The 26,714-nt window shown below is 34.1% G+C and overlaps 1 protein-coding gene and 1 long non-coding RNA gene across 2 annotated transcripts in view; one reads left to right on the forward strand and one right to left on the reverse strand.

Moving 5' to 3' along the window:
• LOC143203612 (uncharacterized) overlaps positions 1-4,972 on the forward strand; it is a 286,782-nt gene extending 281,810 nt beyond the window's left edge. Inside the window, exon 5 of the mRNA XM_076415834.1 lies at positions 557-4,972. The gene's annotated coding sequence lies outside the window, so the exon portion shown is untranslated. The remainder of the gene's footprint in view (positions 1-556) is intronic.
• A 4,817-nt stretch (positions 4,973-9,789) lies between these two features.
• LOC143203620 (uncharacterized) overlaps positions 9,790-26,714 on the reverse strand; it is a 42,253-nt gene continuing 25,328 nt past the window's right edge. Inside the window, exon 3 of the long non-coding RNA XR_013007382.1 lies at positions 9,790-9,852. This is a non-coding gene — a long non-coding RNA (uncharacterized LOC143203620). The remainder of the gene's footprint in view (positions 9,853-26,714) is intronic.

Below are 26,714 nucleotides of genomic sequence, written 5' to 3' on the forward strand. Positions count from 1 at the left end.
AATCATTGTTCATGACTTTAGGCAAGAGTTTTAATGATTTTTCTATTATTGATCAATATTTAATAAGACTTTGGTCACCTAACCATTATTTTCTGAGACAAAGTCATCAAGTCATTTCCTCTTTACTACAACAGCTGAACATTTAAATTACTCTTTTTTTTTGAAGTGATATCACTAAAAATTACTATCTACACAAAAATTGTTCAATGAGTGATATTATGCAGTCTTAAATAACTAAAAAGTCATTAAAATTTCATAAAAATCTCTTAGTTTCCATCAACTTGTTAACACTGTGGCCATTGACATGGAGACGAAATCATTGTTCATGACTTTAGGCAAGAGTTTTAATGATTTTTCTATTATTGATCAATATTTAATAAGACTTTGGTCACCTAACCATTGTTTCCTGAGACAAAGTCATCAAGTAATTTCCTCTTTACTACAACAGCTGAACATTTAAATTACTCTATTTTTTTAAAGTGATATCACTAAAAATTATTATCTAGACAAAAATTGTTCAATGAGTGATATTATGCAGTCTTAAATAACTAAAAAGTCATTAAAATTTCATAAAAATCTCTTAGTTTCCATCAACTTGTTAACACTGTGGACATTGACATGGTGACGAAATCATTGTTCATGACTTTAGGCAAGAGTTTTAATGATTTTTCTATTATTGATCAATATTTAATAAGACTTTGGTCACCTAACCATTATTTCCTCAGACAAAGTCATCAAGTCATTTCCTCTTTACTACAACAGCTGAACATTTAAATTACTCTTTTTTTTTGAAGTGATATCACTAAAAATTATTATCTAGACAAAAATTGTTCAATGAGTGATGTTATGCAGTCTTAAATAACTAAAAAGTCATTAAAATTTCATAAAAATCTTTTAGTTTCCATCAACTTGTTAACACTGTGGACATTGACATGGTGAAGAAATAATGTTTCATGACTCTGGGAAAGTGTTCTAATAATTTGGTGGGTGATCACTATTTCTGAAGTATCACATGGTATCAACAGCACTTCTTGATACTTTGTTCTAAAACCAGTACCGCTTATATAAAGATGAATAAAACAAAATAAACTGCAGGAGTCACATGGCCGATTTCTGGCACCGCGAATAACACATACACACGCATACATAAATATATATATAAGCAGCCTCGAAAAAACCGATTCTATGCCTATTCCATTTCGAAAAGAAAAGTTTTATACCAGAACAGACGGCGTATTTTTGCCGGTTTCCGGTCCGTGACTGGAGAAGCTTTTCGAGGCTGCCGACTCGCGCGTGATTTTGATTTGGCGAGCGCTAGATGGCCCCACCATCGCCGTTGATATTCCATTAATCGAGAGAACGCGAATGAGAGAGAGAGAGCGAGAGCGAATATGCGTGTGTGAGAGAGAGAGAGAGGCGAGCGCGAAGCAAAAACAACTAAAACAATTATCAATAAATCAGTAGGACGTTGTTTTGTTTTTAAATATTGTTTATATAAATCTAAAAATCGAAGAGACGAGGGATTATGGGGGGGTCGAGCCGGTAACCGGTCCGGGCCAGGCCGTACGGGCGCCGGTCGACGCTCGTCGCCCCGCCTAGGTGTACAAGACTTAGCAAATTGTGACGAGGCAATTTGGTTATTGATTTTTTTTATATTGATTTGTAACTGTCGCTAAAAACTGTGTTCATTGTGTACCGTCTAAGAGGAGGCCGTCGATTTTTTCTCTTGTCGGCGTGTCCGTCTGGTGTTTTCGCCCCGGGTCGTCCCAGTCGCGACCTCCGCTGCGTTTATTTTCCTTCTGCCCCGCATCGCCTTTATGCAACAATATTTTATGCAGATCGCAGAAAAATAACTCTATTTTTAGCGCAAAACGCTCTACTCCGTACACACCGGTCCGATGCGGACTCGTATTTGTTTAGTCTGGCCAACGTACTAATTGTGATGCAATCAGAATACCACACTTTAAACACAAAATAATACCAATTTTACGCTCTAATAATAGAAAGTCGTTTCTGTTGTTGTTTCCCGTATAGTTCTCGGCTAGTTTCTGCAAAAGTATCGCGCGTTTCTGTACTTCAATAGAGATCCGTGTGGATTTCGTGACCAAGTCGACATTTCCACCGTTAGAATTTCGAACAAATCAATTTATTAGTAAACTGAAATGAAACTTAAGAAAAGACACTCAGTATAAGGAAAATTCAAACAAACATCCATGATAACAATTTAACACTTTATAATATTAATATTTATACACTCTATAAGATAAATTACTCAAAAATGTCTCAAAAACTCAACAGAAGAAACACTTTCGAAATTTCAAAAAATCAACTTAAACTTTCCTAAATTCTAATCATCACGCTCCATGATAACTTTTGTAACACTTTGTGGTATATAAATTCTATGGAATGAAAAATCCAATAATGTCCGCTCCATGATAATTTACTCACAAACTAGCAAAAAAGATCTCAACGAAACAAGCATTTTCTAAATTTCAACAACATCAAATTAAACTTCCTTAAATTTGTACGTCAACGCTCAGTATAGGAAAAATTCTAACAAATATAAATTATCTCTAAAGAAATATCCATGATAAATTTTTTAACACTTTTTAGTATATAAATTCTATAGAATGAAATATCCAAAAATACCCATTCCATAATAATTTCAACTTTATTCACAAACTAGCAAAAAAGAATTTAACAAAACAAGCAATTTCAAAATATCAAAAAACTCAAGTTAAACTTCCCTAAATTTTTATACCAACACTTATATAGGAAAAATTCGAACAGATATTAGATATATTCAAAGAAATACCCACGATAACAACATTTTACATTCCATAGAATGAGACACCCAAAATTGACCACTCATAAACATTCGTAAACTTTACCAAAAACTACATGAACTGTGAAATGTTTTTATTTAAGGACTTTTCTAAAATTGTTATAGCAATTTTTTTATTCTTTAAAAGATTAAAATTATGTACAATTGGCGTTTTAAAAGGTTCAGAAATATTAAGGACTATTAAAACTAAATTTAGTCTATTCAAAGTTTATTTGTATATGCATCATCGAAATTTGTGACGTCAAAACGTCGCAATGTTGCCGTATCAACTCAGTTCAGTTTGTCATTTGACATATTTGAACGAAAATATTATCAAATATAATTTATTTTAACATTATAACATACATCCCAAAACTATAGTTAATTAGACAGCCAAAATAGTTTATAGGTTAGAGTTATAACCTCTTATTACTATTACTTTCAAGAATTTTGCATACGTCTAATAACCGGATGACTTTGACAGGCTCATTCGTTTACGCATTCGAACTAATCAGATAGAATTGTGTCTCTTTTTAACTACAATAAAATGTTAAGGAAACTATTGTATAACAATACATTAAACATTTTGACGGCGCATTTACAAATAAACTTTGAATAGACTATAAGTGTTCGTGTTCTTCATCTTGATTTTATACGTGAGTGAGTCATTTTACCACTACAAACTAGTCTTGAAACATTTATATTTAGATTTTTTTTACATAAATTCTATCGAATTTATATAACATTCTATAATAATTCTATAATATTCTATATCTATAATAATATAGATTTAATAGGATTTGTTTAAAAAGTAATAAGAATTTTATTCTGCCTCTGCTGCTATCCCCAGTATTTTTGGTGTTAGTTCTATAGAATTTATATAATAATGTTCGAAAAATGTCTGTCTTCTTTATGCTATCCAGCTGCGAAATAAAGCTCATAATCATTAAAAACTACCATGATACTATAGAATCTATATTCCAAGTTTTTACGAAAAACGATGAGCAAGAATAGAATTTATACAAAGTTTTTTCCAAAAAAAAAACACCGAACATAATCATTTTAAAATATAAATTCTGGAAAAAAATAAGGTAGTTCCGATATATATCTATTTCTTTTTATAATCTGTCTATATAACAATTCAGTTGAATAGAGGAAAGGAAAACTATCTATATACGAGTTCGTATCAACAAAGTGTGTATATCGTCAGAAATAAATCCTATAGAATATGTTAAATATGTTAAGCAAAAATAGAGTTGTGGAAGTAAAGAGACTGACCGAACCAAGGCGAAAACATCGCGGAAAATTTAGCTAGAAATTACTGGATAAAACTTTTCATTTTTCATTAACATGAAACAAAAAAAAACTATTGTATATGGTAGATGAAAACGTATATTGTAAGGTTATTGTGATTGCAATTATTGCTTGGAAACTTATATGCATTTAACTACAACAAGTCAACGAGTTTGAAGGAACAAGGAACGGTACGATAACACGCGTGGTACCAAACACCAGTCCACCAGGAATCTCACACAATCAGTTCGATCAATGTACCCGTCCATTCGCTTCTTTCAATCTCGTCGTCACTCCACGAGGTGCAATGTAATAAGGTTCTCTTTCAGACGAACACGGTCGATGTTTTTGTCTTTCCTTTTTTTTGTTTCATACGATCATAATCAGACTGCTTGTGCAAGCGCGAAATTTGCATTTTAAATAGGTTCTTTTGTATATACAGTAAATATAAGGGAAAAGCAAGTCTGTTATTAATTTATTACTATTTTCATTATTACAATTATATGTTTATACTATAAGTAGGCCGACAAACGCAAGGTGATTGCAATAAGGGCGGAATATTGAATAATGTTAACAGATACATCCTAAAAGAAACCCAACCACTGTTCAGTAATATATTAATTTTTCTACATATGTTCATTTTTTCTATATATGTTCACACGTTATTTTTCTACTGCTAGGAAACCCTGAGGAGTTGTTTTGCATATACGTTTGAGTGATCCAAGCCGGATTCGAGAGTTTCAACAGCAAAAACAACTATTGTGATTAAATAAAATTTTACTATTATGAGAAAAAAAGAACAAAATCCATTGAAATGTTTTTGTATTAGTCAATGATTAAAAATCTGAAATTCCATCCACATTGTTTTTATTATACCTGTCCAAAGATATCCTCAAAATTTGGCATTGATATGCGTATTACGCACAGCTTAGTTAATTAATTTAGTGACGATATGGCGGAGGTGCCTGGATAAATCTGAATATTAAAAAAATTATATTATTATCATGTCAGAATGGCGAAGGTACTTATAACTAAAAATCTTTACACCACAATACGTGATTTAATAACATTGCCATTCATTCATTCTGCACGCTACTCACTAAATACATTTTCTTAATGTATTGGTATAATGGCGAATGCGCAGGGAATCCAAAATATTTCTGCTATATTGGCGCAGGTGCTGTGAAACTGCGATTGGAAATTTTTTCTATTGATTGTTACACATACGGAGCATAATTTTTTGGCAATTTTTTCATGTACATGTGTAGATATTAAAAAAATTTCCGAGATTGGCGTAAGGCATCTAATTTTTGGCATTTTTTCAAGTACATATGTGGATTTTTTTTGCAATTTTTTGCTCCTGTTACACATGTGGTCAATTTTGGCTGAAAATCGGGATATTAGGGTATTTTTTTTTCTATTTTTTTAAGTACATATGTGGATTTTTTTTGCAATTTTTTGCTCAAGCTACACATGTGTTCGATTTTGTCTGAAAATTGAGATTGGCGTAAGGCATCTAATTTTTGGCATTTTTTTAAGTACATATGTGGATTTTTTTTGCAATTTTTTGCTCCTGTTACACATGTGGTCAATTTTGGCTGAAAATCGGGATATTAGGGTATTTTTTTTTCTATTTTTTTAAGTACATATGTGGATTTTTTTTGCAATTTTTTGCTCCTGTTACACATGTGGTCAATTTTGGCTGAAAATCGGGATATTAGGGTATTTTTTTTTCTATTTTTTTAAGTACATATGTGGATTTTTTTTGCAATTTTTTGCTCCTGTTACACATGTGGTCAATTTTGGCTGAAAATCGGGATATTAGGGTATTTTTTTTTCTATTTTTTTAAGTACATATGTGGATTTTTTTTGCAATTTTTTGCTCAAGCTACACATGGGTTCGATTTTGTCTGAAAATCGAGATTGGCGTAAGGCATCTAATTTTTGGCATTTTTTTAAGTACATATGTGGATTTTTTTTGCAATTTTTTGCTCCTGTTACACATGTGGTCAATTTTGGCTGAAAATCGGGATATTAGGGTATTTTTTTTTCTATTTTTTAAGTACATATGTGGATTTTTTTTGCAATTTTTTGCTCAAGCTACACATGGGTTCGATTTTGTCTGAAAATCGAGATTGGCGTAAGGCATCTAATTTTTGGCATTTTTTTAAGTACATATGTGGATTTTTTTTGCAATTTTTTGCTCCTGTTACACATGTGGTCAATTTTGGCTGAAAATCGGGATATTAGGGTATTTTTTTTTCTATTTTTTAAGTACATATGTGGATTTTTTTTGCAATTTTTTGCTCAAGCTACACATGGGTTCGATTTTGTCTGAAAATCGAGATTGGCGTAAGGCATCTAATTTTTGGCATTTTTTTAAGTACATATGTGGATTTTTTTTGCAATTTTTTGCTCCTGTTACACATGTGGTCAATTTTGGCTGAAAATCGGGATATTAGGGTATTTTTTTTTCTATTTTTTAAGTACATATGTGGATTTTTTTTGCAATTTTTTGCTCAAGCTACACATGGGTTCGATTTTGTCTGAAAATCGAGATTGGCGTAAGGCATCTAATTTTTGGCATTTTTTTAAGTACATATGTGGATTTTTTTTGCAATTTTTTGCTCCTGTTACACATGTGGTCAATTTTGGCTGAAAATCGGGATATTAGGGTTTTTTTTTTCTATTTTTTTAAGTACATATGTGGATTTTTTTTGCAATTTTTTGCTCAAGCTACACATGGGTTCGATTTTGTCTGAAAATCGAGATTGGCGTAAGGCATCTAATTTTTGGCATTTTTTTAAGTACATATGTGGATTTTTTTTGCAATTTTTTGCTCCTGTTACACATGTGGTCAATTTTGGCTGAAAATCGGGATATTAGGTTTTTTTTTTCTATTTTTTTAAGTACATATGTGGATTTTTTTTGCAATTTTTTGCTCAAGCTACACATGTGTTCGATTTTATGTGAAAATCTGGAATTGCTTATGGTAATTTTTTTAGCTACATTTTTATAGACATATGTAGGCAATAAACATATTTATAAATTTTTGCTCCAACCACACGTGTTAAAATTTTCGATATAATTGAAATTTGCAATTTTTCATTTGTCTTTAATTTTAATTTTACCTGAAAATCGGGATTTTCGTATGGTGATTTTTGTAGTTTTTTTTTATGGACACGTGGATTTTTTTCGCCATTTTTTGTTTCATCGACAGGTTGTCCTATTTTTGTATGACCGTTATTGTTATATTGGCGAATGCGCCAGGTGATTCGGAAATCAATAATATCTTGTTAGTTACGTTAGTTTTGTCATATTGGCGCAGGTGCTTGGCACTGACCAATTTTCACATATGGGGACTTTTTAAATTATTTTTTTAGGTGTCTTTTATAGTAGCATCATGTAAGTTTAATAAAAACACTTATTTAACTGTAACAAATTTATTGAACAAATTACAAGACAAAGCAAATAAACACCATAATATATTACAAGTCTATGAACTAAAGGGAGATGAACAAATTTTTCTATTTCAAGTTTACACAAATAACGATGAATTTAACTGAAGTCATTGAATAACTTGGAGTATATGAACAGGGGTATCAAATGCCTCTCCAGTTTCGGTGACTTCGATTAAAAACACCGGTTATAAGATAACCTTAGTGTACTGCATATTTATAGCTAACTATAGAATTTGCAGTACTATTACATTATTTAACCATGTACATAATATATTTTAATATGTTTCAAGAGATAATGGCGAAGGTAACAGAAATACAATTTTTTATAAATATATTCACAATATACATATATATATGATCGGAATAAATATACATAGAAATATGCAATATTACTAAATTAAAAAGAATAACTCTAAATATTTACAAAAAGGTAACACAACTGCTAAATCAAACTGAATATAATTATATTAACCCACTTTATAACTATTTCTAAAGATTATGGCGAAGGTGATGGCGTATATTATTTACCTCATAAATAATATAATACAAAGAGTTTCAGATAGAGTCTTCAATTGTAAAAACTATTAGTTGCGATTTTACTCGAAACAATGAGACTTCTTGCCTGAAGCATTGATAATATCTGAACAGTACGAATACAATTAATTTGAGTTAATATTAAGGGGCTATGCCTCATTGATGCTCTGAACAATTAATTAATTGTTTATTTTATCTCAAAATCTATTTAACGGGCTTTCTATCTGAGGCCTTGAGTTACAAAATGGCATCATGACATTAGGTAACTGGAACACATATATTTTCCGAGAAAAATCGTCGTATATAGTTGTGAAATTGCAGGTTTCCAAGGAATTTCAACTGAATTGAGACCCACAAACGGAAGGCAATCGATTTTTTTTTTAATTTCTTAGCAAAAATTAGAACACTACATTGATATTTGTAAGAGTGTGTTTTTTATTTAGTTTTATAAATTCTGAATAATTTCATAGATAATTATATACCTAACAGGAGAAGCAACAGTTAAAACTTTATGTTAATTCAATGAGAATTTAGCGTGCTATGAGAAAAAGTCTCCAAAAAGAGTAGCTCTATATGTATAAACGAAAAATGTTAAACATTGATCGATTTCTAGGAAACAATAAAATAATTAGCAAATGGGCTATTAAATATAATTCTTGTATAAAGTTGAAAATAGTATAACCCCTTAACGTTTTTCACAACCTACAATATTTGCCTAAAGTTTGGTTGAATAAAACGAACTTACATAACTTATATTCCCCCCACAAATTCGTAAAATTCATACAAACCGGCAACACTGCATGGCGGAATAAAAGTTTTAAATGTCCGATTGTTTATCTCTACATCCATTCTAAGCCAAATTATATAAACATTTAACTTAATTTACTTAAAAATTACATGCAGGTTAATGTCTCGGTATCTACGGATGACGATGTTCCTGAAAAACCACCGGACATTTGGGAGTACCCGCAATGATACATTTTGTCTCGGATGGAGAGATGTGAGCTGCGTCGACGAGATAGAGAAAGTGTGGCAGGTTTGAGAGCCTTCCAGACCAGGCTTGATCGCTTCTCCTGCAAAATAAGAAGTAAATAGGGTTAGCAGTGTCAGATAGTATGTTAGATATGCTCAGATCAATCGAGCACACTGGTCTACACCCTTCTAGAACTGTCCAGTTTTGCTCAGAAATGTTTTAAGTAATGTTTCCATTAATGTGGACTAATAATTGGTGTAGAGCAATATTCTAAGAACTTTACGGGGGAATTACCATGTGTCAAATGATAATTAACATTACTGAACAGCTCTAGACAGAGTCGGGCAGTATTTGAAGTACTTAAAATATAGAAAATGAAATAAAGAAACATATTTGATATTTGTGATTCATTTCCTTAAAACGTATTTTGTAATTCTTGGTACTGAGTTATTTTATAGTTTGTATTTAAAACACTTATCTTAACGTATTAATGGGTGCTTTCTGCAAAAAAAGATAACGTTCGATAGTTGCGTAAGCAACATTGACAAACGCGCGCTACACCTACAGCAAAACATGCATTTTGCCAAAGTTTATCTATATAATACTCATATATAGGGCTAAACTTAAAACAATACAAAACCATTTAACATCTTAAATAAATTAAAACAATAAAATAATTTATATAAAAGCTACTTACACAATATATGAATACAGCTCATTCTAAGTGTGCAGCAGGCTGTTGATGTCGAGGTGGTCGGGTGACAGATCTGAAAATGAAATGAAAACGTACCTGAGCCACTCATTTTCAATAACAAGGGTGAAATTAAAAATATATATGAATGAAAACATAACAAGAATTGGTCATTATCACGACAGGTACTTCTAATGTTAGATAATAATGAAATATGTTGATAGGGATTGTTACAATTACTGGCAGATATTAGTACGAGTAAACTTTCTAGACTTGCAGTATCATCAGCAAATGGAGCCATAGTAATATTATCCATTTGTGGTATATCACATGCATGGAGTAGGTAAAGAATTGGTTCCAATACAATTTTTTGTGGTACACCTGGTTTAGATTATTTTATTGTAGAACTAGCGACCCGCCCCGGCTTCGCACGGGTGCAATGCTGGTACTAAATTAAATACACTACAGAAAAAATATGAACGTTGCACGACTTGCACTTGACACATTGACACATTAACTTTGCACGGGCATAAAATATATATGCCTATGTCACTCAATGAAAACATGATTAAAATCGATCCAGTATTTTTGGTTCATTCATTACTGCCCTTGGCCTGCACGCATTAAATTTGGAGTAAAACAATTCCTCTTCGCCTATACTTACTATGAAGATTTCCTGGTATCTTTGGAATATCTAAATTCATACAATTTTTATTACATTACACATTTTTAAACGCAAATTTTAAATTTGTAATATCTCCGAAAATATTTGTTTAATTTACATGCTGTAAGGAACCATATTGATCTATATTAATTGCACACTGTATTTAAGGTACTTAATTCGATAAGGATTAATGCCGTATTGCTTAAAATAGCTTCGTAAATAAGCCATTTTCTCACGTAAAAAGTAAACAATAAAAATGGTTAATGTGGGTTATCCCTAAAAGATAAACATATACCATCATTTTTGTAGACCTTTTTATGGTGTACAATACTGTAGTACATTAATTTGATCTAACTCGTAGGGTTAGGCAGCGTTTTTGCTAATTGCTAAATAAGCCTAAAAAAATAGGTTAATTTACGACATCACCTCTAAAACCTCTAAAATTAGCAATGTTGTATATTAGTATACATATAAACAAGTATATTATACATATAAACCTTCCTCTTGAATCACTCTATCTACTGAAAAAAACCGCATGAAAATCCGTTGCGTAGTTTTAAAGATTTAAGCGCACATAGGGATATAGGGACAGAAAAGGCGACTTTGTTTTATACTATGTAGTGATAGACATCCTTTTCTCTGACTGTAAACATTCAGGCTGTAATGTAGTCTAAATAGTTTTATGCGTTGTTTCAGTAACATTTCCTGTAGATTGTGAACAAGGCCGTCATGCCATAACTTATCGAAGGTTTGTGCTACATCTGAGAATATAGCTCTGGTGTGCTATATTCTGGTGTGTTGGTATTAGGATTTCTCTCTATAATGCTAAATGTAAATGTACCAAATCATATGATTTTCTTGAGTTTCTCATGTCTTTGTCTGTGTTTTAAGAAGAAACAAAAATATCAAGTAAATATGAACAAATACAACTCGTTTTTACAAATAACGCTTTTCAACAAATATCTGTAGACGTTCAAGGTGATAAAAATAGTTTAGATCTCGGGTAGTATAGACAGACACGAAGAAACTAATAAAATTGTATAAAATAAACCTAAAAACAGAACGGTATCTATTTTAATTCGCTTATAAATAAACTGCCAATTTATTGAGCTCGCAGAGGCAGCCAGCATATGCCGCCACGCCAACATATTAGTTTTATATTCGAAAAACCGTAATCCGCCATATATCCCGCGGTTTATTTACCTTCCGGCTGTTTACAATGGTGCCGAAATACGTTTATACAGGTCGCGCAGAGAATCGTTGAGTTTTCAGTTAATTACAGTGCGTATACTGAAGAAATGTTAGAATTAATATCAGAAAAAAGAGGAGCGAGGAGGTAACGGCATTATTCCAAAAGTCAACAAGATAAAACTAGGTTGAATAATCTTACATCTCGACTGAGAGACAGCGTCAATATATTCAGCCCTGTTAGTGCGGACTTAACTCTGGGGTTGTAACAGCAAAAGCAATAAAAATGTCATACCAAAATGCCAAAAGAAGGTCCTGAGAGGTCTTGTTGATGCTCCATGGTACATTGTTAAAGATAAACTGCATAAGGGCTCTGCATGGAGGTTCTCCAGCTTCAGCTAGATAATGATGACTTAGTCGGAAGGTTTAAACAGAGTAAAACAAGTCAGTGTACATTAATTGTGTACTAGAATTAAATCCATATATTTTTTTGGTTAGCCCTAACCCTCAAAAGATGCGTGTATAAATTTGACAGCTTTTGTATCATTAGTTTGTGAATTATAGCATTTTGAGTGCATCAACTTTTGTTATTGTGAAAAAAATTAAGGTAAAAAATACAATTGAAGCAAAAACTTGACCTGACGCCGAGTTTCCGGACACTGCCCCAGGAAAATCAACCATCAAAGATTGGTATGCTAAGTTTAGACGTGGTGAAATGAGCACCGAAGACGGTGAACGCAGTGGATGCCCCAAAGGGGCTATTAGCGACGAAAACATTTTAAAAATCACAAAATGAGTTTGAATGGCCGTAAATTGAAACTGAATGAAATAGCAGACACTCTAAAGATATTAACTGAACGTGTACATCATATCATTCACGAATATTTGGGTATGAGAATGCTCTGTGCAAAGTGAGTGCCGCGTGAGCTCACTTTTTACCAAAAACAACGACGAGTTGATGATTCAGAGCAGTGTTTGAAGATGATCAAGCGTAATAAACCCGAGTTTTTGCGTCGATATGTGACAATGGTTGAAACATGGCGCCATCATTTCACTCCGAAGTCCAATCGACAGTCATCTGAGTGGACTGCACACGATGAACCCGTCAGCTGGCAAGGTTATGGCACTCTGTATTTTGGGATGCGCATATAATAATTTTCATTAACTACCTTGAAAAAGGAAAGACCATTAATAGAGATTATTACATAGCGTTATTTGATCGTTTAAAGGACGAAATCGCCGAAAAAGGCCATATTTGAAGAAAAAGAAAGTGCTGCTTCACTAAGACAATGCACCATATCAAAAATCCATGAATTGGGCTTCGAATTGCTTCCTCATCCACCGTATTCTCCAGATTTGGCCCCCAGCGACTATTTTCTGTTCTCAGATCTCAAAAGAATGCTCACTGGGAAAAAATTTTCGTCAAATGAAGAGGTGGTCGCCGAAACTGAGAACTATTTTGAAGCAAAGGACAAATCGTACTACAAAAATGGTATCGATAAGTTGAATGGTAGCTATAATCAGTGTATTACCCTACATTATACATTATTATTATTATTATGTCCTTAATAAAGAAGAAATTAGTCGTTATTCATTGACTCTTATTTACTAACTGAAAACCTGGTCAGAAATCAGTCAAGGAAGTGTCACGCAATAAATTATTGGACAAAATAAATTCATTTTAAGTGCAAATTGTTTTGTTCGTCATATTGAGCTTCCCTGACGGTTCCATCGATTTCCTTGATATGTTTGTAAGTTTTGTTCACCCTTGTTTACAAATTTTTCTGAAGATTAACGCCCGTAACGTAAATTGGCCGAAAGATGGGGAAAAAGTGGCAGATGTCCATGGACAATATTTAATTCCCAGAAGACCTAACAGCTCTCATCAAGTCCTATCTATCGGACAGATCTTTCCAGTTCAAGATAAGGAAAACACTTTCCAGTCGAAAAAAAATCAACATTTATTTCAGATATGCCGAGAAGTAGCACATTTACGTTGACGACACTGCTTTCTTCACGGCTTCCAGGCTCGTTTACAGAAGCAGCTCGATCATGCGGTCAAATGGTTAACATTCTGGAGGTTGCAAATCAACCCCCTGAAAAGTCAGGCCGCCGTTTTACATAAGAAGTGTTACGCACTGCGCGTCTCGCAACTTAACATCGATACCGCAACAATTCCATGGCTGGATAACGTCACATATCTAGGTCTCCACTTCGACCGACGGTCCGGTTGGTATTCCCAAATCCAGAAAGCAATCCAGAAAGGTTCGGGAATAGCAAACATGCTATCATCTCTGATCTGACCTAGCAGACTTCCCATCTCCATCAAATGCTGATTTTACAAGATGTTAATTCCGAAGGTCCGTACTACCCTACGGATCTAATGTCTACTTCAAGTTTGTTACACCCAACCAGGTCAAACGGCTTCAAGTTTTCCAAAATAAGCTCCTCAGGAGGATCTTAAACGCCCCATGCTTTGTCAGAAATAATCAGATTCATAGGGAAACTGACACTCCAGAAATCAAGCACTTCATATCTCAATGATTCCACAAACAACAACTCAGCTCAATTTCTTCTGAAAACGCGCTTGTTCGCGAGCTGGTCGACATCCTGGGAGCTTAGCACCTTGTCGCTGCAGTCATAACTTTTGCCGGATAACGGCTGCCCGATCGGCGGGTGCCATATCCCCAAATTTAATGCAGTAGCAGTAGCGATCCACAGGGGTCAACTGTGAGGCGGTTTCGGTTTAGTGAATTGGTAAGCCCGGAGGCAGTCCCACGTAACCCGGTCCAACTTGTCACTCCAGGGCAAGTCTCCGCGACCACGTATGCGTCATGCATGTCACCGCCTGGTTTTAGGCCAGAACAGAAAAAAAAACAATATATAATGCAATACTATAATGCAAAATGAATAACCAAATAATCCACAGTTATTAATTTGTTACCGTTGTAGTATAAAGATAATGACAAAGCTTGATGTGTTAATTAATACTGAAAATAAAAACCTAAAAAACTGATAAAATTCGCTGTAACCAATTACGAATCGAATTATGAATAATTAAAGGAATATATCGCCCGTCATACTAATTTATTTATCAAATTAAAACGTTATCGTTCTTACATTGTTCGATATTATTTCTCCACATCCTCTAAAAAATTAGTAAATATTTACGAATTCCTGATAAGGCTAATCTCTTGGCCAATGTTCGCATATTCATCGGATTTTAAAATTTCGAAAAAGGCAATTTACATAGATTACTGATAAAAAATAATAGAATACATGTTCGAATAGTAACCACCGGGTTTTTCTTTCAGACCACAATAGCATTTTATTAAACCAGACGCGTTAAAATGTCAGGAATTGCTGAAATATGCTATCCATTTCCATATGATACATCGTCAAATACTGTAAATATTCTTTTGACGATTTAAAAACAATGCACTTTGTATATACAGACAATTGTGCGTCAGAATTGTCACTTTTACTTCTCAGAAGCCTAGAAACTTTGATATTTCAAGCAATCTCAATCTTAGAGAAGTAATTTTACCAATGGTATCACCAATCCCAGCTTTATGTGAGCAGCTGTAGAAAAAGAATTTCATCTGAAGGTACCAATGATTCTTGGAGGACGTTATTTTCACCAACTCTGAGTTCTCTCGTGGATCAACCCTTTTTGGTACAGTGATATCTCTGTTATCTCAGATACACAAAGAGTAAGGGATTTTGACTTGCGAAATTCTTGTACAATTCTTTGAGGTGTAACAAATCTATTGAAAAGTCCCCGGCCTATCAGAGTTAAACACATTTTTCTGGCAAAATTAGTTTTTTTTATTCAACATAATTCCCTTCAAGAGTGATACACTGATTACAGCGACCCTCCAACTTTTCGATACCATTTTTGTAGTACGATTTGTCCTTTGCTTCAAAATAGGCCTTAGTTTCGTCGATAACCTCTTCATTCAAGGAAAAAATTTTCCAGCGAGCATTTCTTTGAAATCTGAGAACAGGAAATAGTCGCTGGGAGCCAGATCTGGAGAATACGGTGGATTAGGAAGCAATTCGGAGCCAAATTCATGAATTTTTGACACGGTGCATTATCTTCGTGAAGCAGCACTTTCTTTTTTTTAATGCGGCCGTTTTTCGGCGATTTCATCCTTCAAACGGTCCAACAACGCTATGTAATAGTCGTTGTTGACGGTCCTCCCTTTTTCAAGGTACTCAATGAAAATTATTCCATGCGCATCCCAAAATACAGACGCCATAACCTTACCAGCCGACTGTTGCGTTTTCCCACGCTTTGGAGCGGGTTCATCGTATGCAGTCCACTCGGATGACTGTAGATTGGACTTCGGAGTGAAATGATGGAGTCATTGTCACATATCGACGTAAAACTCGGGTTTATTACGCTTGATCATCTTCAAACACTGCTCCGAATCATCAACTCGTCGTTGTTTTTGATCAAAAGTGAGCTCGCGCGGCACCCACTTTGCACAGAGCTTTCTCATACCCAAATATTCGTGAATGATATGATGTACACGTTCAGCTGATATCTTTAGAGTGTCTGCTATTTCACTCAATTTCAATTTACGGTCATTCAAAATAATTTTGTGGATTTTTTAAATGTTTTCTTATGTAACAATACCTTTAGGACGTCCACTACGTTCACCGTCTTCGGTGCTCATTTCACCACGTCTAAATTGACCATACCAAACCTTGATGGTTGATTTTCCTCGGGCAGTGTACGGAAACTCGGCATCAATTTAAATCCATTTTTTTCACAATAACAAAAGTTGCTTCACTCAAAATTCTATAATGTACAAACTAATGATCCGACAGCTATCAAATTTATACGCGCATCTTTTGAGGGTTACTGAAACTGAAAACATATGGATTTAATTCTAGTAGCGCCATCTATGTGTTAGGCCGGGGACTTTTCAATTAACCTGTTGCGTGTCGCATTATTTATGCGGAAGCAGTATTGCCAATAAGCAACAAGATATACTCTAATCTATCCCCTGTAATATATCAATACAATAGTATAATACCTGATAAGCACCGTATGATCCAGAGCTAGTTTTACAGCTTTTTTACTATATTAATTTTTTTTCGATATAATTTAAATTAAAATAAATGCAACTCAATTAAAAAAAACACACTATATTGGAAAACCGATTGTTTTCGCGACAAATCAGCAAATAAAAGTCATGGAATTCATAAACAACCGTGTGCATAATAGAGATGCGGTGCATGCACCAAAGGAACTGGAAAAACTGGTATTTCACAATCGATGGCGATTAGAACAGTAGCTCATCATCGCCGTTTTGTAATGCGACGAAAAAAAATGCAGAATATACAGTGATAATTTCGCCAAGGTCGCCTGTAAACGTAAAGACAACACACAATGGTTAGAACAATGAAATATAATTGATATAATGCATTCTCCGGCATTGAGCTGAAATAAAAAGCGATGTGGGACCTTCGGTAAACATTATCACTGTTCGAATAGAATCATAAATTAAAAATGATGCTCCAAATTCATCATGCTATGTTGTACAATATGTTCCTAGAACTGAAAAACTAATTTATAGTTGCACAAATGATAGGTATACATACAATGTACTATCAAAATATTGAGGTAATACGTGGGCTGAAAAATCCCGCCACTATTACATAGATGGTGCTTGATCATCTTCAAACACTGCTCCGAATCATCAACTCGTCGTTGTTTTTGGTCAAAAGTGAGCTCGCGCGGCACCCACTTTGCACAGAGCTTTCTCATACCCAAATATTCGTGAATGATATGATGTACACGTTCAGTTGATATCTTTAGAATGTCTGTTATTTCATTCAATTTCAATTTAGGGTTATTCAAAATCATTCTGTGATTTTTTTTCAATGTTTTCGCCGGTAACAACATCTTTTGGGCGTCCACTGCGATCACCGTCTGCGGTGCTCATCTCACTACGTCTAAAACTTAGCATACCAATCCTTGGTGGTGGATCTTCCTGGGGCAGTGTCCGAAAACTCGGCATCAAGCCAAATGTTTGCTTCAACCGTATTTTTTCCTTTCAAAAAGCAATATTTTATCAACAAGCGAAATGCCTTTCTATCCGTTTTTTTCACAATAACAAAAGTTGCTTCACTCAAAATGCAATAATTCACAAACTAATGATCCGACAGCTGTCAAATTTATACACGCATTTTTGAGGGTTAGGGACTAACTAAAAAACATATGGATTTAATTCTACTAGCGCCATCTATGTGTCAGGCCGGGAACTTTTCAATTGACCCTTTAAATTGTGTAAAGAATGGGAACAAGTGGCGTTTATCAATGGAGAACACTTTTAATAAAATACATTGTAATGATTTTTCACAATAAAACTTAAAATTAAAAAAAAAACAATTAGTTATAGGCCCAAATTATTATAAATCAATATTATATTGTAAATAAATTATTACAATCGTCGTGCCTATTTAAAAACGATTTAGGGATATCGACCGCGCGAATATTGATATTTTAATTTTTTTTAAATATATTTTAAAGTCTCCTTTTACCAGCTATGATTTTATCTGGACTGGACCTACAGTTTCACGTGGGCTCCGAACCACGGTCCTCAGCATTAAGACTACCGACTGGCGAATGACCAACTTTATAAATCATCCCAGAAGACATCCGGTCTTACCCAGCCTGGTTACTGACGTGATCATTTTCCTTGTCGAATTTTACATTTTCAGGAGTGGTAAAGGCGACAGGACGGCCCCTACTGTTGTGAGAGCCGTGGCTTCGAATCCTGCTGGGGCATGGTCGTAAATTTATGTTTGTAATTGTTTAATATATATATGTTCCCAGACACGCCAGTAAACTGCTAGTTGGTAAAAGGAGACTTTAATGTTCCCAGACACGCCAGTAAACTGCTAGTTGGTAAAAGGAGACTTTAATATATATATATATATATATATATATATATATATATATATATATATATATATATATTCTATAATTTATTGTATTCTTTATATTATATTTTCGAAAATATATTGGGCGAAAAAATGTCGATTAATTTTTTCGAAGTTGTTATCAATATTATATCACATCCCTAATTCAATCATCTAATAGTGTTTAAACAAGAGGCCCCTCCCCATCTCACTCGCCATATTCACCAGACTTAGTGCCATCTAAATCTCCATTCCTTCATAAAAGATTAATAAAATCGAAAAGAATTATTCTCGCTACCCTACAACAACTTTCAGCCCCCCCCCCTTCCTTGACAGAGCGTCTCGACATCCCTTTCCCCCCGTTCGCGTCCCCAATAAGGAGTAGGTGAGTACCCGTCTTATCGCGATGGTCGACGCTCCCCACCACCGTCGATCCGTTTTTCAAAATCCCACCTACACCAGGCTTCATTCGCGCCATGATCGACACTCTTTCGTAGTGTTGTTCCGACGTCTCGGCGCTCCAGGTGTCCGACGAACCTGGAAACCTCGCTTCCACAGTTGCCTTGGCGGCAGTCAGTACCCGCGAACACGGTGACTCGGTGCATACCGCGTTACAGGTCCAGAAATCACTCGGATAAACCTATTTAGATCGGTAAGTTGGTTATTTTATGTTGTGCATCCTTGTTCTGACGCTTTACGATGGTTTTTTAATATTCCGACACTGTCTCGTCCCGTTTATATAGCTCTTAAATCATATATATATGTATATATATATATATATATATATATATATATATATATATATATATATATATATATATATATATATATATATATATATGTATCGACTACCGAGCGAAAACATAAAAAAAGACACGCGCTGAAGACGTTCCACATCTATATCAAACCCATGTGACTACCAGCGACCCTGACATTACCCTATATGTCAACATACGTTTTAGGAACCATAATGTTGTCACTTTTTCACCGCTCCATACATTCAAACCGTAAATTAATCGATATGCCCATCACCAATAGTTTATTTTTATCATCATATAGCTAGATTATGAAATTATTTTTACAACAATCTTTATCATACATCATAAACAATGTTTTATCGCCATATCATGAATGTTAACATCGAAAACTTAATGAATAATATATAAATACCGTCTTTCCCAACTCGTCGCGTTATTTCCTATCAGTGATTCCATGCAGTTTGTTTAATATTACTCATTCTATAACGCTGTGTGGTATTTTATGGTTTTAAGCGCTGAAACAACCAACTCGAACTTTACGAAAGGCAATGATAACTCGTCAGTTCTGCCGATTAATATGAGTTATTATATTTTACGATAATATACGAGTTATTTGTGATTACACTAATAGGGTGTGACGGTGAATAGTTCCTAATTTATTGAAAGATGGCGCCAATTTTGTTGCTACGTGAACTACAAGGGCTAAGCGCACTTAGTTTGGTTATGTTTGACGTTTTGATTGTTTGTAGATCTGTATTTCGTCGAGAACTACATTTAGCTAAGGATGTTGTTCCTTTTTGGAAAACAATTCATCAGAATTATAAATATTTTAGGACAATTAACAGAACCCAATGTTGAAAAACTTAACTTAAAACAAAATCAAACTTGCATCAACGTATACTTGTGTTATGATACTCAAATTTAATGATATACCTTATCTTAAAAGGTCAATTGAAAAGTCCCCGGCTTACCATAGTAAAACACATTTTTTTGGCAAAGTTTGTTTTTTTTTATTCAACAAAATTCCCTTCAAGGGTGATACACTGATTATAGCGACCCCCCAACTTTTCGATACCATTTTTGTTGCTTCAAAATAGGCCTCAATTTCGGCGATCACCTCCTCATTCGATAGGGACCAGATCTGGAGAATACTGTGGATGAGGAAGCAATTCCAAGTCCAATTCATGGATTTTTGCCATCGTTTTCACTGACTTGTGACACGGTACATTGCCTTAGTGAAGCAGCACTTTCTTTTTCTTCAAATGCGGCCGTTTTCGGCGATTTCGTCCTTCAAACGGTCCAGCAACGCTATGTAATAGTCGCTGTTGATGGTCCTTCCTTTTTCGAGGTAGTTAATGAAAATTAATGCCTGCGCATCCAAATATACAGACGCCATAACCTTGTCTGCCGACTGTTGCGTTTTCCCACGCTTTGGAGCGGGTTCATTGTGTGCAGTCCACTCGGATGACTGTCGATTGGACTTCATAGTGAAATGACGGAGTCATGTTTCATCCATTGTCGCATACCGATGCAAAAAGTCAGGTTTGTTACGCTTGATCATCTTGAAACACTGCTGCGAATCATCAACTCCTCGTTGTTTTTGGTCAAAAGTAAGCTCGCGCGGAACCCTCTTTGCACAGAGCTTTCTCATACCCAAATATTCGTGAACGATATAATGTACACGTTCATCTAATATGACAGTACCCGCTATTTCATTAAGTATCAATTTACGGTCATTCAAAATCATTTTGTGTATTTTTTTAATGTTCTCGTCGGTAACAACCTCTTTTCGACGTCTACTGCGTTCACCGTCTTCGGCGCTCATTTCACCACGTCTAAAATTAGCATACCAATCCTTGATGGTTAATTTCCCTGAGGCAGTGTCCGGAAACTCGGCATCAAGCTAAGTTTTAGCTTCAACTGTATTTTTTTCCCTTCTTTTTCACAATTACAAACAGCAGTCAAATTTATACACGCATCTTTTAAGTGTTAGGAATAACTAAAAACCATATGGATTTAATTCTAGTATCGCCATCTATGTTTTTAATTGACCTGCTATTTTAGTTATGTTTTTATATAAATTGTGTGCCGCCAATTTTGTACCAATATTATATATACTAACAGATACTAACTGGTATTAATATATATACATAAACTTAATTTGTCCTCACGGCTTCTTCATTACCAATAAAAAAAACTAAAGCTATTTTTTCAGAAATCAGTAAAAACATAACCACAGAATTTACAAAATAATAGACATAACCTGACGTAGATTATCAATCAATCAGAGCCAATGGTATAAAACATCTTGTTCACTTTCCGGCAGTCATGCTATGTGATATATTTTTGAAATGCTATAACTGTTTGAATGATTTCGAGTTAACCTCACATTTATTTTCGGTGTGGAATTCGGGTATGTGTTGGTTTTCTTACCTCGAAACCTCGATTTAGAATCATTATTCTGGACTTGGCTAGGATCTCTTGCCTCTTGTACCTCACCCGTCATACTCGTCAGACTTTGCTTCTTCTGACTGTTGTTTTTTTTACGTTCCATAAAATATTTTAACATTTACGAAGATATGGAGGGCCAGTTGGGTGAGTATTCATCGTAACATAAACTGATTTTCTGGAATGACATCCGATAGCTGCGATAGTCACGGGTTCGAATCCTATTGAGGCATGGTCGTAGATGTATGTTTGTGATTGTTTAATAATTGTGATTGTCCTAGACAAGAGTGCAAAATCCGACAAGGAAAATGAGCCCAGTCACGCCAGTAATCGGGCTGGGTGAGACCGGATGTCTTCAGGGATGATTTCTAAGTTGGTCACTCGCCAGTCGGTAGGCTTAATGCCGAGGACCATGGTTCGGAGTCCACAGTTATGGTGATGCTGCCCCCTCATATACCAATTGTTGGTTTTGGTTTCAACCGTTTAAAGGTGATGACCTTGATGTCAGTGAGTACGTTTAAAAAAAGATCAAATATAGTGAATTGTAAGACGAAAAAATAGATAAATTTTTACAAAACATTCAAACATCTTAGCAGTTGAAGAACCAACTGTTTCCAGACGTTTATATGCGATGAAAAGGATCCAAAAGAGGAGAAAGTGTCACTTCCAATTGTTTCAATAACGCTGCTTCATTGCTTTTATGGAAAAAGTATTTTCTCTGAAGGATTATAACTAGTGACATATATATGTGTAACTATTTCATAATTATTTACACCTTTTTATAAATAATTACCAGTCTATTAAAATTTAATGATATAACTACCGAGACCTTCACCATCTGTTTCCTACATATTTTACGAAAAATAATAAAACACACTCTCTCCAAATAGTTCTTGGAGGAAGTGTTTATTATTATTTTTCGCGAGAACATGGTTTTTACCGATTCTGTAACAAAAACCCAGAAACCGGCGAGGGAAAAACCTTTATCTGATCGTTCGACAAAGAAAGGTGGATAAGATTGGAAGAGATCCTAACCAAATTCATTATCTGTGTACGTTAGGATCAAACGCTCGTCTATTGTTCGCTGAAACATCATGACATCATCTCCGTGTGCGTTTTAACCAATGCCGTCGAATTATAACTGCACACAAATTAGAATTATAATTAAAACATGATTTTGTTGCATAAAAATGATATTATTATTCAATAAAATAATGATAATGGTTCGTAGAACATCAATAAGCATCAGATCAGGTTAGGAATGTTATTTTCAACCAACCAATCGATACCATCGTTGTCTGATTCGTTTATAGTGAAGTCCTGCTCGGTAATCCAAGGGAATAATATCTAAGGTGAACTATACCGAGTATATACTAATACTTTTGTTCGTATAATGACAGTTTGTATTCAAAGATTGACATAGACGTGTCAGTTTTAACTCATAGCTATCTCCCATTATGTTTCTCATCTCTCAAATTACACAAAAGATAGGAAAACATTTGTCCGCAATTTCGCATCATTACCTTTCTGTATTAGATATAGCATGGCATAGATCTAAGCAGATCTGAGCAACATATACGTTTTGCTTTAATTAAAATACTATCTATAAATAAATTACGAAATACTGTCAGGTTATGTAAAAAGAATGCCTTTATGTCATGAAATGTTTTGAATTTTTTGAATTCTCTGCCTCTTTTCTGTGGTGATATGTTCTGACAACCAAAACATTTTGTAACTAAGGTGGTACCATGACACCAATAAGGCTCCATTTATCTCCGATGGTAGCTTAAAAAACTTATCAAATATTCTTTCTAAGCTCTCTTTTAGTTGTCATTCAATAACAGTAAGTTGGCTCAAATTGCTATCCTGCGGCCGATCTCATCTGGTCCATACAGACATTAAAATAGGCAGAATTTTGCCATAGCAACAATTGTCGCCACGAATGTCATGTAGTCTAAAGCTGCATTAATTAGTTTCAACACTTCAATGAATTCCTCAAAGCATTCCACTTCTATGGCCGAAAAAGCGTTAGTTTTACTCCCTCTGTCCGTTCAGAGAGTTAGATCTATTACTCTGTTGTACCACCCGATTCGTTAATATTTCTGGAGAGAAAAAGATACCCAAACTCGCTCTATTTCTTAGACGAAAAATACAAGATATGTATTTGCACATCAATTGCTTATTTTAATTACAAGTAATTCAAATACTGTCCAATCCTGGATCCAAATGAATAAAGACAACTAATTTTAAGCACAATCGCTACAAAGGGAGCAGAACGTGATGTCTTTTTTGCTTTTAATTGTATAAAACTGTAGTTGAAGCCTGTAGAATAATAATAAAATACTTTTAACGAAAAAATTGAACCGACTTCAAAAAATAAACAAGAATTCCTAAAAATTTAAAGATAATCAAACATTTTTAAGACACATAAAAATATTTGTAAATAAAATATATTCATAATAATCGTTGTAATAATTAAATAAAAATAAACAATAATCTTATATAAACTATCTACTACACGTATTTTATATTCTACTATACACACAAAATTTAGCTTAATACCTACCTAAACCTATTTATATATTTGCCATATTCTTTTAACTACAATCAAGCAAAAAATTAATTTTGTGTATATGCCTCAAAATTATATTATTTTTGTATTGTTTGGACTAAGCACCGACTTGAACACTTGACGTTCTAGCCATTATACCATAGAAATAAGTTGCCTGCAAACTGAACGGCTTTTACACTAATGGACACACATACTACTTTGGGTATAATAATAATATTATGCCCAAATATTTGATTATTTTAGATAAAAAATATGTGAAAACTTTGCACGTGTCTTTGAAATTTGAGGCTTTCCCTCAATTTCCGCCCCCCCTTCCTCCATCAGATCCTGATTTGGTTCCAATAGGACCACCTCGGAAGTGCAGTCAAGACAAAGGCTGATGGACGAAGATTACTGCCAAATTCATTATGAACTTGTCCACTTGTTAGATGTTACTCAACAATCCATTTTTCATTGAGTATAAAGCTTGGCAATGGTTCCGAGAGACGTGGAGTAGACAATTGATCCAATAGCATAAAAGAGATGGTCTTAATCTGATCTCATCTATTGATTTCTTCAAATTGAATTAAAGAAATAAAATAAAATAATTTGTTATGTAACTTTGATTATTGATGTTATTGTTAAATTCCAAATAGTATAACTGTTAACTGTAATTGATACTCTCTTAGTTTCCGTTAACATTTCTTGATTTTTGTTAACAGAATGCACCAATAAATGCTGTCAATCTTGTTTTTCCTTCATTTTGTCTCAATAACATCAATTTTTAACCTTATAAGACGTTCACAGTTGTACTGTTTCAAAAATATCAATTAAAATGGAACCAAGCGATTTTATCAGACATTTTTACTTGGCGAATGTTTTCTAGTAATATCGAAAAATGCATTTACTCTGTGTTATCAGTTTCCGTTGAAACAGATCACATGATACTTCTGATAAGATAACCAGGTGACATTGGACGGAATTATGGTGCATATACAAAATAAATAAAATGGGGATTTTTGCAAATTTAAAAAACCACAAATGGAGTTGTGGTTTAAAGTTATATCTCTGTATTTTAATTGAATATTACAAATAAGATTCTTATATTCAACAAAATAAGAAACCACCAAACATTAGTTTTGTTAACTAATTATTTACCATCTGGTATGTTTTCCTTTGTATAGGGTGGGCAAAAGTCCCGCTACGATTGACGCAATTTCCGCAGAGTGGTAATAATGGAACGATTATTTTCAATAACTATTGTCACTATTTCTGCTCGTTCTTGTGGCGTATATTTACTCACATTCAAATTTGGACGTCTACACAACAGAATGGTTAAAACGAAACCGAGCTAAACGTCATATAACTTAGATAGCGCGCAATCAAAATGGTAGCGGGACTTTTGCCCCAACTTAGTGTCAAATCAAAATGGTAGAGGTACTTTTTTGTCCCGCCCTATATTATTTATATTAATGTACTAGTGAAAGGAGATTTTGTTCACCACATCGTATTCGTCTTTTCTTGTTCAGTCAGTAATGTTTTGACAGCTGTTTATACTCTACTAGCGACCCGCCCCGGCTTCGCACGGGTGCAATGCTGATACTAAATTAAATACACTACAGAAAAAATATGAACGTTGTATATAAAAACATAGCGGCCCGCTCCGACTTTGCACGGGCATAAAATATATGTCACTATGTCACTCAATGAAAACATGATTAAAATCGATCCAGTATTTTTGGTTCATTCATTACTGCCCTTGGCCTGCACGCATTAAATTTGGAGTAAAACAATTCCTCTTCCCCTATACTTACTATGAAGATTTCCTGCTATCTTTGGAATATCTAAATTCATACAATTTTTATTACATTACACATTTTTAAACGCAAATTTTAAATTTGTAATATCTCCGAAAATATTTGTTTAATTTACATGCTGTAAGGAACCATATTGATCTATATTAATTGCACACTGTATTTAAGGTACTTAATTCGATAAGGATTAATGCCGTATTGCTTAAAATAGCTTCGTAAATAAGCCATTTTCTCACGTAAAAAGTAAACAATAAAAATGGTTAATGTGGGTTATCCCTAAAAGATAAACATATACCATCGCGGACTTTTTTGTAGACCTTTTTATGGTGCAATACTGTAGTACATTAATTTGATCTAACTCGTAGGGTTAGGCAGCGTTTTTGCTAATTGCTAAATAAGCCTAAAAAAATAGGTTAATTTACGACATCACGTTAGAAACCTCTAAAATTAGCAATGTTGCCTTAGTATATTATGCATGTATTATACATATAAACCTTCCTCTTGAATCACTCTATCTATTGAAAAAAACCGCATCAAAATCCGTTGCGTAGTTTTAAAGATTTAAGCGCACATAGGGAT

Source organism: Rhynchophorus ferrugineus, unplaced genomic scaffold (assembly GCF_030347505.1).
Source record: "Rhynchophorus ferrugineus isolate W39M unplaced genomic scaffold, kcgeb_rfMv2 rfM10, whole genome shotgun sequence".
NCBI classification, from domain to species: domain Eukaryota; kingdom Metazoa; phylum Arthropoda; class Insecta; order Coleoptera; family Curculionidae; genus Rhynchophorus; species Rhynchophorus ferrugineus.